Genomic DNA, 13,406 nt, shown 5'->3' with positions numbered 1-13,406 from the left:
ACTCAGCCCCGCTCCTTGCCTGCTAGAGGGAGACACCCTACTGGCTCATGTTGTGGAACAGATGCCTGCAGTTTGCATGTTGGCTGTCTCTGTATTCAAGATGCACATTAAATCCAGCCTGGCAGTTTGTTAGGATGCTACGTCATTTGGATAAGTCTGCTCTACAGGCCACAGTTGACAGAAAAACACCTTTTCACAGCTAGGACAACTGAAGAACAAGGCAGAACTCTGAAGGAAAACAAAACATCAAAAGCAAATGGGAGGAGGCGGAGCCAAGATGGCAGACTAGGCAGACGCTACCTCGGATCCCTCTTACAACAAAGACACGGAAAAACAAGTGAATCAATCACATACATAACAATCTACGAACCCTGAACAACAAACACAGATTTAGAGACGGAGAACAAACTAATATGGGGAAGCAGCGATTGTTTCCAGAGCCTGGAGCCAGCGTACCAGTCAGATACGGCACAAGCACAGAGAGCTGCTCCACCCCCCGACCTAACCCCGGGAGGGAGACCAGCCGGTTCGCAGGCGGCGTGGGATGCAGCCGGTAGGAGAAGTCCCCAGGAGGCAGTGACTGGTCTTGGAGCAGGAAGAGCAGAGTCCCAGCCGGGGAACAGTCTCGCCGGGATTTGGACTGGACCCAGGTACGGCATAAACACGGAGAGCTGCTCCACCCCCCTGAACTAACCCCGGGAAGGGGCCCAGCCGGGTCGCGCGGGCGGCATGGGACGCAGCCGGTAGGAGAAGTCCCCGGGAGGCAGCGACTGGTATTGGAGCGGGGAGAACAGCGTCCCAGCCGGGACACTCGGTCACGGCACAAGCACGGGGAGCTGCTCCACCCATCTGAACTAACCCCGGGAGGGGGCCCACCTGGTTCGCGGAAGTGGCACGGCCACGCGGCTGGAGGGACGAGAAGTCCCCGGGAGGCAGCGACTGATTTTGGAGTCGAGAGTGCACCGTCCCAGTAGGGGAGCCTTGACGTTGGGCGTGGGGCTGGAAGCGGAGCATCTGACCGTGACTCCAGCGGGCCAGACCCCCCGGGGGCAATCTCCACACAGCCAGCACACATAGGCGACGCGCCCGCGGGAATCTCAGATATAATAGTCATTCCAAGCAAGACAAGCAACTCTGGCTATATTCTGAGGTGCTACTCTCCTATCTCTCTGTTCCCTCCCCCACCCTCCCCAGGCGGCTTCATTAACATCCGAATAGCCTGACCCAGAGGGAGAACTCTGATAGGGGTCTGACTGCATTTTTTTTTAGCGGATTTTCTGGAAAAACTAGTTTCCCAGTGATGGCTCGGAGACAACAATCCATACCAAACCACTTAAAGAAGCAGACCATGACAGCTTCTCCAACCCCCCAAACAAAAGAATCAAAATTTTTCCCAAATGAAGATACAGTCCTGGAATTATCAGATACAGAATATAAAAAACTAATTTATAGAATGCTTAAAGATATCACAAATGAAATTAGGATAACTGCAGAAAAAGCCAAGGAACACACTGATAAAACTGTTGAAGAACTCAAAAAGATTATTCAAGAACATAGTGGAAAAATTAATAAGTTGCAAGAATCCATAGAGAGACAACATGTAGAAATCCGAAAGATTAACAATAAAATTACAGAATTAGACAACGCAATAGGAAGTCAGAGGAGCAGACTCGAGCAATTAGAATGCAGACTGGGACTTCTGGAGGACCAGGGAATCAACACCAACATAGCTGAAAAAAAATCAGATAAAAGAATTAAAAAAAATGAAGAAACCCTAAGAATTATGTGGGACTCTATCAAGGAGGATAACCTGCGGGTGATTGGAGTCCCAGAACAGGAAGGGGAAACAGAAAACACAGAGAAAATAGTTGAAGATCTGCTGACAGAAAACTTCCCTGACATCATGAAAGACGAAAGGATGTCTATCCAAGATGCTCATCGAACCCCATTTAAGATTGATCTAAAAAGAAAAACACCAAGACATATTATCATTAAACTCGCCAAAACCAAAGATAAAGAGAAAATTTTAAAAGCAGCCAGGGAGAAAAGAAAGGTTTCCTTCAAGGGAGAATCAATAAGAATAAGTTCAGACTACTCAGCAGAAACCATGCAGGCAAGAAGGGAATGGGACGACATATACAGAACACTGAAGGAGAAAAACAGCCAGCCAAGGATCATATATCCAGCAAAACTCTCTCTGAAATATGAAGGTGAAATTAAGATATTTACAGACAAACACAAGTTTAGAGAATTTGCAAAAACCAAACCAAAGCTACAAGAAATACTAAAGGATATTGTTTGGTCAGAGAACAAATAATATCAGACATCAGCACAACACAAGGTCACAAAACAGAACGTCCTGATATCAACTCAAATAGGGAAATTACAAAAACAAATTAAGATTAAATAAAAAAAAAATACACATAACAGGGAATCATGGAAGTCAATAGGTAAAAGATTACAATAATCAAAAAGAGGGACTAAGTACAGGAGGCATTGAACTGCCATATGGAGAGAGATACAAGGCAATATAGAACAATACAAGTTAGGTTTTTACTTAGAAAAATAGGGGTAAATAATAAGGTAACCACAGAAAGGTATAACAACTCTATAACTCAAGATAAAAGCCAAGAAAAACGTAACAACTCAACTAACATAAAGTCAAACACTATGAAAATGAGGATCTCACAATTTACTAAGAAAAACGCCTCAGCACAAAAAAGTATACGGGAAAAATGAAATTGTCAACAACACACATTAAAAGGCATCAAAATGACAGCACTAAAAACTTATTTATCTATAATTACCCTGAATGTAAACGGACTAAATGCACCAATAAAGAGACAGAGAGTCACAGACTGGATAAAGAAACACGATCCATCTATATACTGCCTACAAGAGACACACCTTAGACTTAGAGACACAAACAAACTAAAACTCAAAGGATGGAAAAAAGTATATCAAGCAAACAATAAGCAAAAAAGAAGAGGAGGAGCAATATTAATTTCCGACAAAATAGACTTTAGACTTAAATCCACCACAAAGGATAAAGAAGGACACTATATAATGATAAAAGGGACAATTGATCAGGAAGACATAACCATATTAAATATTTATGCACCCAATGACAGGGCTGCAAGATACATAAATCAAATTTTAACAGAATTGAAAAGTGAGATAGATACCTCCACAATTATAGTAGGAGACTTCAACACACCACTTTCGGAGAAGGACAGGACATCCAGTAAGAAGCTCAATAGAGACACGGAAGATCTAATTACAACAATCAACCAACTTGACCTCATTGACTTATACAGAACTCTCCACCCAACTGCTGCAAAGTATACTTTTTTTTCTAGCGCACATGGAACATTCTCTAGAATAGACCACATATTAGGTCATAAAACAAACCTTTGCAGAGTCGAAAACATCGAAATATTACAAAGCATCTTCTCAGACCACAAGGCAATAAAACTAGAGATCAATAACAGAAAAACTAGGGAAAAGAAATCAAATACTTGGAAAATAAACAATACCCTCCTGAAAAAAGACTGGGTTATAGAAGACATCAAGGAGGGAATAAGGAAATTCTTAGAAAGCAACGAGAATGAAAATACTTCCTATCAAAACCTCTGGGACACAGCAAAAGCAGTGCTCAGAGGCCAATTTATATCGATAAATGCACACATACAAAAAGAAGAAAGAGCCAAAATCAGAGAATTGTCCCTACAACTTGAACAAATAGAAAGTGAGCAACAAAAGAATCCATCAGGCACCAGAAGAAAACAAATAATAAAAATTAGAGCTGAACTAAATGAATTAGAGAACAGAAAAACAATCGAAAGAATTAACAAAGCCAAAAGCTGGTTCTTTGAAAAAATTAACAAAATGGATAAACCATTGGCTAGACTGACTAAAGAAATACAGGAAAGGAAACAAATAACCCAAATAAGAAACGAGAAGGACCACATCACAACAGAACCAAATGAAATTAAAAGAATCATTTCAGATTATTATGAAAAATTGTACTCTAACAAATTTGAAAACCTAGAAGAAATGGATGAATTCCTGGAAAAACACTACCTACCTAAACTAACACATTCAGAAGTAGAACAACTAAATAGACCCATAACAAAAAAAGAGATTGAAACGGTAATCAAAAAACTCCCAACAAAAAAAAGCCCTGGCCCGGACGGCTTCACTGCAGAGTTCTACCAAACTTTCAGAGAAGAGTTAACACCACTACTTCTGAAGGTATTCCAAAGCATAGAAAAGGACGGAATACTACCCAACTCATTCTATGAAGCCACCATTTCCCTGATACCAAAACCAGGTAAAGACATTACAAAAAAAGAAAATTATAGACCTATATCCCTCATGAACATAGATGCAAAAATCCTCAACAAAATTCTAGCCAATAGAATCCAAGAACACATCAAAAAAATAATTCACCCTGATCAAGTGGGATTTATACCAGGTATGCAAGGCTGGTTTAATATCAGAAAAACCATTAATGTAATCCATCACATAAATAAAACAAAAGACAAAAACCACATGATCTTATCAATGGATGCAGAAAAGGCATTTGACAAAGTCCAACACCCATTCATGATAAAAACTCTCACCAAAATAGGAATTGAAGGAAAATTCCTCAACATAATAAAGGGCATCTATGCAAAGCCAACAGCCAATATCATTCTAAATGGAGAGAACCTGAGAGCATTTCCCTTGAGAACGGGAACCAGACAAGGATGCCCTTTATCACCACTCTTATTCAACATCGTGCTAGAAGTCCTAGCCAGGGCAATTAGGCTAGACAAAGAAATAAAAGGTATCCGGATTGGCAAGGAAGAAGTAAAGTTATCACTATTTGCAGATGACATGATTATATACACAGAAAACCCTAAGGAATCCTGCAGAAAACTACTGAAACTAATAGAAGAGTTTGGCAGAGTCTCAGGTTATAAAATAAACATACAAAAATCACTTGGATTCCTCTACATCAACAAAAAGAACACCGAAGAGGAAATAACCAAATCAATACCATTCACAGTAGCCCCCAAGAAGATAAAATACTTAGGAATAAATCTTACCAAGGATGTAAAAGACCTATACAAAGAAAACTACAAAGCTCTACTACAAGAAATTCAAAAGGACATACTTAAGTGGAAAAACATACCCTGCTCATGGATAGGAAGACTTAACATAGTAAAAATGTCTATTCTACCAAAAGCCATCTATACATTTAACGCACTTCCGATCCAAATTCCAATGTCATATTTTAAGGGGATAGAGAAACAAATCACCAATTTCATATGGAAGGGAAAGAAGCCCCGGATAAGCAAAGCACTACTGAAAAAGAAGAAGAAAGTGGGAGGCCTCACTTTACCTGACTTCAGAACCTATTATACAGCCACAGTAGTCAAAACAGCCTGGTACTGGTACAACAACAGGCACATAGACCAATGGAACAGAATTGAGAACCCAGACATAAATCCATCCACGTATGAGCAGCTGATATTTGACAAAGGACCAGTGACAATTAATTGGGGAAAAGATAGCCTTTTTAACAAATGGTGCTGGCATAACTGGATATCCATTTGCAAAAAAATGAAACAGGACCCATACCTCACACCATGCACAAAAACTAACTCCAAGTGGATCAAAGACCTAAACATAAAGACTAAAACGATAAAGATCATGGAAGAAAAAATTGGGACAACCCTAGGAGCCCTAATACAAGGTATAAACAGAATACAAAACATTACCAAAAATGATGAAGAGAAACCCGATAACTGGGAGCTCCTAAAAATCAAACACCTATGCTCATCTAAAGACTTCTCTAAAAGAGTAAAAAGACCACCTATAGATTGGGAAAGAATTTTCAGCTATGACATCTCAGACCAGCGCCTGATCTCTAAAATCTACATGATTCTGTCAAAACTCAACCACAAAAAGACAAACAACCCAATCAAGAAGTGGGCAAAGGATATGAACACACATTTCACTAAAGAAGATATTCAGGCAGCCAACAGATACACAAGAAAATGCTCTCGATCATTAGCCATTAGAGAAATGCAAATTAAAACTACGATGAGATTCCATCTCACACCAGCAAGGCTGGCATTAATCCAAAAAACACAAAAGAATAAATGTTGGAGAGGCTGCGGAGAGATTGGAACTCTCATACACTGCTGGTGGGAATGTAAAATGGTACAACCACTTTGGAAATCTATCTGGCGTTATCTTAAACAGTTAGAAATAGAACTACCATACAACCCAGAAATCCCACTCCTGGGAATATACCCTAGAGATACAAGAGCCTTCATACAAACAGATACATGCACACCCATGTTTATTGCAGCTCTGTTTACAATAGCAAAAAGTTGGAAGCAACCAAGGTGTCCATCAACGGATGAATGGGTAAATAAATTGTGGTATATTCACACAATGGAATACTACGCATCGATAAAGAACAGTGACGAATCTCTGAAACATTTCATAACATGGAGGAACCTGGAAGGCATTATGCTGAGCGAATTAGTCAGAGGCAAAAGGACAAATATTGTATAAGACCACTATTATAAGATCTTGAGAAATAGTAAACCTGAGAAGAACACATACTTTTGTGGTTACGAGGCGGGGAGGGAGGGAGGGTGGGAGAGAGTTTTTTATTGATTAATCAGTAGATAAGAACTGCTTTAGGTGAAGGGAAAGACAACACTCAATACATGGAAGGTCAGCTCAATTGGACTGGACCAAAAGCAAAGAAGTTTCCGGGATATAATGAATGCTTCAAAGGTCAGCGGAGCAAGCGCGGGGGTCTGGGGAACATGGTTTGCGGGGACTTCTAAGTCAATTGGCAAAATAATTCTATTATGAAAACATTCTGCATCCCCCTTTGAAATGTGGCGTCTGGGGTCTTAAATGCTAATAAGCGGCCATCTAAGATGCATCAATTGGTCTCAACCCACCTGGAGCAAAGGAAAATGAAGAACACCAAGACCACACGACAACTAAGAGCCCAAGAGACAGAAAGGGCCACATGAACCAGAGACCTACATCATCCTGAGACCAGAAGAACTAGTTGGTGCCCGGCCACAATCGATGACTGCCCTGAGAGGGAGCACGACAGAGAACCCCTGAGGGAGCAGGAGATCAGTGGGATACAGACCCCAAATTCTCATAAAAAGACCAAACTTAATGGTCTGACTGAGACTTGAGGAATCCCGGCGGCCATGCTCCCCAGACCTTCTGTTGGCACAGGACAGGAACCATCCCCGAAGACAACTCATCAGACATGAAAGGGACTGGTCAGTGGGTGGGAGAGAGACGCTGATGAAGAGTGAGCTAATTATATCAGGAAAGGAGAGACTGAAAGGGCTGACTCAAGAGGGGGAGAGCAAGTGGGAGTAGGGAGTGAGATGTATGTAAACTTATATGTGACAGACTGATTGGATTTGTAAACGTTCGCTTAAAACTTAATAAAAGTTATTAAAAAAAAAAAAAAGAAAGCAAATGGGAACTCCACGTGAACTCCACCCTCCCAGAGCCAATATGGCCAAGATAAACCATATTAGAAAAAGATGGGCAATCAGAAAGAGGGCGGCACAGACTGCATGAGTTATAAACATGGTATCCTGCCAGGAGGGATTGATTACTCTCAGGCTGCAAAAAAGAGAAGATTCAAATTGGGTGATGACAGGAAAATGGAATTAGAAATTGTTCAGTGGGCTAAAATTGTTTATTTAAAGGCACAGCATGCGTTTTTGTGTGCATTTGTGTATTTGACTGTGCAGGTACCTAAATGAGAAATGAATACATTTACCTTACCCACTCTTTAGAACAAAGAACAGTGTTGTAATATTAAACAATAAAGACTATTTCTCCTCCACCTGTCACAGCCTCCTATTGATATTTTATTATTGACGTTGTTAGGTACTGTCGAGTAGATTTGTGATTCATAACGGCCCCATGTGACAGAGTGGGACTGCCCCATAGTGTTTTCTTGGCTATAATCTTTACAGAAGCAGAACACCAGGTCTCTCTCCCTTGTAGTCTCTGTGTGGGTTTGAACTGCCAACCCTTGGGTTAGCAACTGAGCATTTAACCTAATTTTATCAGCCCCTGTAAATTGGTGTGGAGCCCTGCTGACACAGTGGTTAAGAGCTACTGTGGCTAACTAAAAGGTCAGCAGTTCGAATCCACCAGCTACTCTTTGGAAACCCTATAGGGCTGTTTTACTCTGTCCTTTAGGGATGCTATGAGAGAGTATTGACTTGTTGGCAACGAGTTTGGTTTTTGGTTTTTATAGGGTGACATCGTTGTGAAATCAAGATGCCTTGTCATCCCCATACAGATTTGAAGCGCCTTCAGAAGCCCCTAGGCAGCCTAGCTCTTGCTCTTGCCAGCCTAGATCAGCCATGTGGTAGGCATAAAACTTAAGCTTCAATAATTGGCATCTCATTTTTGAGACCTTGGAACCTGAGAAGAATGAGACAAGGATGAAGAGATCGGTCAAAACTCAGCCATTCTGCCGTTGGCATACTTCAGCCGCTCATGACCAGAACCCAGAGACATCCTGGTTCAGGCCCTGGTTCTAAGGCTCTTTCTATTCCTTTCTTGTGAACAACCTCATATCTCTTCAACAAAGCACCATTTTTTACTTCATTAACACTTTCTGTTACATCCAAAGAACTTTATCTGATTCAGAACAAACTGAATATTTATTTACTTTATTGATTTATTTTTGGTTACTGTGGTAGGCATGGACCCCTGGTGGCACATTGGTTAAGACCTATGGTGAGTCACAGCTGCTAACCAATAGGTCAACAGTTCAAATCTACCAGCTGCTCCTTGGAAACCCTATGGGGCAGCTCTCCTCTGCCCTATGAGTCAGAATGGATTCGATGGCATGGGTTTGTTTTTTCTTGGTTTGGGGGTAGGCATAAAACGGCCACCAAAAGTTACCCATGCCTATTCCCTGGCATCTATGAACATGCTGCATGATATAGCAAAAGGACTTTACAAACGTAATTAAGGTACAGAGTTTAAGACAGGGAGATTATTTTTAGATTATTGGTCTAAAAATCTAATCTTATGAACCCTTAAAATTTTACTTTGGTTAGAATCAGAGAAGTGCAGCAGATGGGAAGTAGAGAGATTCAAACCCTGAGAGGAATTAGACCCATGTTACTGAAGGGGCCACATGAATAGCATAAGAAAAGAAACAAAGACTGGCTCTCAGCTGACACCGAAAAAGGCAATGGAAGCCTGAGTCCTACAACCATAAGGAATCGAGTTTGGCCATCAACCTGGATGAGTCTGGAAGCAGATTCTTCCACAGAGTGTCCAGTAAGGAACAGAACCGTTGTGACATTTTGATTTTAACCTTGTGAGATCCTAAGCAGAGGACCCAGTCAAGTCCACCTGGATATCTGACCTGAGAATCTGTGATGTAATAAATTTTTGTTGTTTTCAACTGCTAAGTTATAGTAATTTCTTATGGCTACAATAGAAAAGTAATTGAATTAGGAGATTTTAAAAGGAAAAAGGTAGATGTTTAGAACTTGACCTTTAGGATGAACTGTAAGTTTCTCAACAGCCACAATAAAAGTGGGAAGCAGTAGAAGAACACTTGGAAGCTTTGAGAGAAAAGAAGGGGCAACCTAGAATTACTTACCCAAGCAGACAGCATTTCAAGAATAAGCATCAAATGATGCTCAAAATATTGTCTTAACCTTGATGCACTTAGTTTTTGAAGTTATATATGCACTTTTTGTAAAAAAAAAATACATATATATATGGAGCCCTGGTGACACAGTGGTTAAGAGCTACGGTGAGCTACTGCTACTAACCAAAATGTTGGCGGTTCGAATCCACCAGGCACTCCTTGGAAGCTCTAAGGGGCAGTTCTACGCTGTCCTATATGGTCGCTATGAGTCGGTACCAACTCAATGGCACCTAACAACAACAGCAAGTGGATTAAAAAAAAAAAAAGTTTTGATAAACGCTATTTCCCAAAGAGACACCCAGTTAATAATAATCTATTTCAACTATATTAATATCATAGGAAATAGATTTTGTATCAGAACATACTATTAAAGATACACTGGATCCTAATAATGATAAAATGTTCATTTTCCTATCACCTTTAAGGAGAATATTATATAAAACCATTATATTATATAAAACAATGGTGGGTCAGTTAATCATGCAATAACTTAAACTATGCTGGCAACCACAGTACACACACACACACACAAACTCAATTCAAAATGCATTAAACATAAAGCAGGAATTAAAACTTTAAAAATAATGTATGAGAAGAGCTCTGTTATCTCAAGGAAGGTAAATAAATATTTACCAAACAAGATATAAACAGCAATAAAAGAATGAAAAGGGTAAAAAAAAAATGATTAGGCAATTTTTTTAAGTTTCTGCACATTAAAACAGGTAATACATAAGTGAAAATAAAAGATAAAATATATTCTCAAATCACAATCCACAAAAATTCATCTCCAAAATATATAAAGAACTCCTATAAATGAACAGTGGTTTAGAACTCAGCTGGTAACCAAAAAGTCAGCAGTTTGAATCCACCAGCCACTCTTTGGAAACCCTATGGGGCACATTTACTCTGTCCTATGGGGTCACTAAGAGTCGGAATGGGTTTATAAATCAACAAGAAAAAAAAAAAAAAACAACCATTCAGGAACAGACAGGTTAAGGTTATGTACAAGCAATTCTTAGAGTAGAAAATCCACATGCGTGTTTGTGTATTTGTGAAAATGTACTTAACTTTGTCAGTAATCAGAGGAATGCAAATAAAAACGATAATAAAAAATAATTTCATAGTCATAAAACTGGTCAAATTAGTCTCTTTTTCTCTCTCTAACACTCACATACACACAGATGCACACAAGCACACACACACAGAATTATAAGTTGTTGACAACCTAAAGCAACAGGCTTTCTTAGGCATGGGGCTGGGCCAATGAGAGCCTGAAATGCTTGAATAATGTTTGAGCGCAGCTTGGTGCATCAAATGAAATTGGAAATGTGCATACCCAATGAAATTCTACATCACATTAAAATATTAAACATGTTACCGGTAATAAAGAGACAAAAATATTTGTTGCAGCATGTCTGTAAGAACAAACTATCCATTAAAAACTGAATGAATAAATAAACTGTGAAGGGGCATTTAGAGGCTGATGGTTTTGGTCATGTTTTCTTTCGTGACCTGAGGACTGACTATATGGGTGCTCACTACGTGTCCTTTATCCCATTTTTTAATACTGAAACAATTCACAGTCATTTAAAAAATGAAAACAAGGTATTCATGTAAGATTAAAAGGAGCAGAAGTTCTGAACATGAATATCTCCTATTTATGGCTTATATGAGCTTGAGAAAAGTCAAATAAGATCTTTACAATTGTGTTTTCCCATTGGTACACTTTTATAATAACCACATCTTTCTACCTACTCGCAGAATTTTCAGAATGATCTATGAAATCATGCATGTAAAGACGCTTTGTAAATTGAAAATCAAATATTAATTTTCTTATAATCATTTTATTGATGTGTTATTTGTATTAAGAAGAAATACTATCATCATCTAACAAGTCATTTACGTTCTCTAGCTATCTTTGAAAATGAGAGCTTAAACCAAATGAGGTTTAAGGAGTCTCCATACTTAACATTCTGAAATTGAGTTATGACTAGAATTAAATATCGAGAAAAAGGAGAATGACGCATACCGTGCCATGCAATAATAAAAGATGATCACAATAGATATTAGTCGTTGACAAAAAAAAACATAAATAAGTAAAAGTAACACATTTAATCACTGGGCAAATCTGCTGCGAAAAAAAAAAAAAGACCTCTTTAAAGTGTTAAAAAGCAAAGATGTCACTTTGGGGACTAAGGTACACTGGACCCAAGCCATGGTATTTTCAATCGCCTTATATGCAAGTGAAAGCTGGACAACGAATAAGGAAGAATTAATGCCTTTGAATTACGTTACTGGCAAAGACTATTGAATATACCATGAACTGCTAGAAGAACAAACAAATCTGTCTCGGAAGAAATATAGCCAGAATGCTCCTTATAAGTGAGGATGGTTAGACTTCTTCTCATATACTTTGAAAATGTTATCAGGAGGGCCCAGTCACTGTAGAGAACGAGCAAAAAAGAGGAAGGCCCTCAATGAGATGAAATGAGACAATGGCTACAATAACTGGCTCAAACATAGCAATGATTGTGAGAGCTGCACAGGACCATGCAGTGTTTTCTTCTGTTGTACGTAGGATCACTATGAATCAGAGCTGACTCGATAGCACCTAACAATAACACATTTAATACTGTACGAGGCTAAAAATATTTCTTGCAATACCTATTGTTATGAGTTAAAATCATTTCCTGATAAAAAATGAGTCAAGAAAACTGGAAATGAGTTGGCCTTATGCCTCTAACTGAATGCAAGAGAAAACATTTGAAGATAATACTGAATGACATATTAGAAGATCAACAACTTTTAACTGAATTGCTTATTCAAGGATGCCAAAACTTCTGGGAATATTAAAATGTCGAGTGAGACAATATCCTGTATCTAAGTGTTAACAACTGAAAAAATAACTAGATTTTCATCGCAATCAAATGTAGAAAATATCAGCGCAGAAAGCAAACTTTTTGACCCACTCATGAGAAACAATGTTCTACCTTGAACATATTCTGGAGCTTAAATGTAAGATCTAACAGAAATGTGATCTCTCTGAGTTGTTCACTGGCCAGGAACCCAACTCAGGCCTTCCACATGGAAGGTGAGAATTCTGCCACTGAATCACCATTGCCTCCCTAAAAAAAAATAAACCCTTTCGTAAAGTTTATTCAAAGCTGGCCAACTCACGCAATACAAACGCAACAAACAACAAAAAGTGTTTAAAATTAAGGGCTCTGGGGTAAGACTGTCTGGGTTCAAATTCTGACTCCCGCACTCCTGACTTCCGTTTCTCCATCTGTAAAACACCAATACTAACAGTGAAAATCCTCCCGTGGATTTCTGCAGAATCAAATAAGTGAATACATGTAACCTGCTTACAGCAATGGTGGCATACAGTAACTGGTCAGTCTCTCAGTGATGGTTAGCTGCTACAACCATGTGTTAGAGGGGAAATACGTATGTGAGGAATTGAGAATTGTGTGATTTATTGTTGTTAGTTGCCGTCAATTTAGCTCTGATTCATGGTGACCTTACACACAACAGAATAAAACATTGCCCGGCCCTGTGCCATCCTCACAATTGTTGGTATGTTTGAGCCCAATGTTGCAGCCACCATGTTAATCTATCACATGGAAGGTTTCCCTCTTTCTCATAGACCCTCTGCTTCACCATACATGATGTT

The sequence above is a fragment of the Loxodonta africana genome, chromosome 20 (genome assembly GCF_030014295.1).
Source record: "Loxodonta africana isolate mLoxAfr1 chromosome 20, mLoxAfr1.hap2, whole genome shotgun sequence".
In the NCBI taxonomy this organism is placed as follows: Eukaryota; Metazoa; Chordata; class Mammalia; order Proboscidea; family Elephantidae; genus Loxodonta; species Loxodonta africana.
The sequence above is the reverse complement of the archived record's forward strand: the minus strand, read 5'-3'. Positions refer to the sequence as shown.